The sequence below is a fragment of the Corvus brachyrhynchos genome, unplaced genomic scaffold (assembly GCF_000691975.1).
Source record: "Corvus brachyrhynchos isolate BGI_N302 unplaced genomic scaffold, ASM69197v1 scaffold381, whole genome shotgun sequence".
Taxonomy (NCBI): domain Eukaryota; kingdom Metazoa; phylum Chordata; class Aves; order Passeriformes; family Corvidae; genus Corvus; species Corvus brachyrhynchos.
Genome location: NW_008236219.1, coordinates 1,198,166 through 1,200,665, shown reverse-complemented (window position 1 = coordinate 1,200,665; position 2,500 = coordinate 1,198,166).

Sequence of the window (2,500 nt, the reverse complement as noted above, 5' to 3'; positions counted from 1 at the left end):
TGGATTTTTTAGTTTACTAGAATTGATTAGGCATTTGTTGACAAAGGCAGGGGAAAGAAAAAATCCATCACAATTATGAACATTTTGCTGCAAGGCTTGAAAGGGCAATTTGGAAATCAGATGATAAAATAGTTAAACAGACATATTAAAAATTGGCAAGGAAACAAAATTCCTGCATTTAAATTGTCAGGCAAGTGTTTATGCACTTGCTCCATGTATGTCACCAAATCAAACAGCAAAAAAACTTCATGTCCTAAAATGTCCAGCTGATATCTGGAGATAATATGAGGGATTCTCCTCAAATCTGTGCTGGACCAAGTGTGATGAAATATTGTGGGTTGGTAATGGGAAGAGGCTTGAATGGAATTCCAAGCTACTCCCTCCCTCCCTGCTTGAAGTCAATGACAAAGCTTGTGCTGGTCATATGTGGCAGGTCAAGGGCACTAAGAAGACCCACACTGGAGTGATGTTGCAGAGCAAGAGGTGAGCAGGGAACAGGAACACAGTTGGTGATTCTGGATGCTGTGGAGAAGGAAGAAAGAGCAATAGTTTTTCCTTCTCAGTTAGAAGTAGAAAAATATGGACAGCCAACTTTATTCTCACGCTTTGAGATAACTACTTATTTGCAAATAGTCAGCAACTCCTTATTAAAAACTAATATGTGGCAAATCTGGTCCCAGTGTGGTACCTGGATAATGAGCTTGTTCACCAGAGGTTTTGTGTTGTGGTAAGGGAAAATACTCCTCAATTAGGACTTTTCTGCAGGAGGAGAAGGAAGTCCATGAAAATTAATTTGTCTCTCTAATTGTTACCTTTTCTGACCATTTATAGTTCATGACACTCTCCTACTGATGGCATGTTTTTCTTGTGATCTTCCTCCAGTTCCTTCTGTGGAACTTCTCCCTGTGTTTCAAAGCTTGTTTTCAAGGTCTGCAAGGAGGGTGGCAGGAGCTGAGCCAAACCCTCTGGTTGGAATCACTCAATGGAAAAGACATGCCCATTCATGCATATTTGATACATCACTTCTAAAAATGTAAGGACTTCTTTTAATCAAAGAACAATGGATTTTCCATTTTAAGTCAGAAATAAGTCAGGCGGCTCTGCTGTGCTAAGCTATGGTCATACACCTTTATCTGCAGGTTTGATTCCTTAACAATATTTATAGAAAAGGAGGGTAAATGTTGATTTTCAGCTTGTTGTAGGGGTTTTTCCATGTTTTTTTTTCAGGATGTTGGGGGTAGCCTGAAGGGAACAATGGGTTTTCCAAGTCCTGTAAGATAAAGTTGGAGGACACAGCAGAGCCTTGGAAAATAAATATAAAATTTCTATAATAAATATGAAATTTCACCTTGTTCAGGAGCTGAGAAAGGGCCTCCCCTACAAGAGCAGGTTTTCCTCCCTAGGCTGCTCTGAGTCTTTGGGAGCTTCAGGCAGTGACAGGGGCTCCTCTGTGTTGTTCCAGGCAGATTCCTTCATGTCTGCAGGTCATCGCGCTGTCCCACCACAGCTCGCTGCCGAGCTACAGGAGACACAATAATTAAAAGAATTTATGTCCTCTTCCAAGGATCCTGCCTACCACAGCAGAAAAACATTCCTAATAAAATAATCTGAATGAAATGGGAAGGAAAGGGAAAGCTGTATGTGCTCACTGTTACTCCACAGTGATTGCCATTTCTCAGGGTGAAAGTGAGCTCTGCTAGCCTGAACACCAGAAACTCAGGCTGAAACTCTGGGTTAAAATGAATTCATAAAGCAACTTGAATTAGGGGCTGACTCTGGCATTTCCACCATGTAGGACACCATGTCACTGTGTTTTTCCTCTCTCTGCATGTATTTGTGCCCTTTTATTTTTCCTGTAATTGTAAGGAGAGGCTTTCTCTCTATTTTCCCCTCAATTCATAGAGATCATGTAATTTATCTCAGGCTCAATAAAGGCACTTTTTCGTGCTTGCCAACCCTATAATGATGGTTTCTGTTATGCAGGAGCTACTTTCTATCTGCTGCTGTATTCTACTGCTCATGGAAGGATTGATGCTGTTCATTTTTCAGCCACACACCACCATAAGGAGAAGCAATGGAAGGGGTTTCTTCCTGAGACACAGCTCCTGATTTCTTAATGGGAGAGCAATAAATACAATGTCTTCCAGGCATTAAGAGAAAGGGAAGAGAAAGCCAGAGCAGCATCCTTTTACTCCATCTGTTAGTGTGTCTTCTAGTTCTGAATTCACCTGCACAAAGGGCTGAGCTGTGCCTTTGTGTGCACAGAAAACAATAAGTGCAGATAATTCTGTTAACTTTAGCTTTTCTTTTTTTGCTTCTTTTTCTTTTTCTTTTTTTTTTTTTTTTTTTGGCATTTGGCATGCTTTGTCTGAAATCTTACTGAAATCTGGAAAGTTAAGCCTCTGTTCTTGGTTATTCCATTGTAGTCTTGTATAGAGTAAATTAAAAAAAAATCAGTTTATAGTGGCTGGGGGGGGGAGGAGCACTTAAAAAGGGGGGT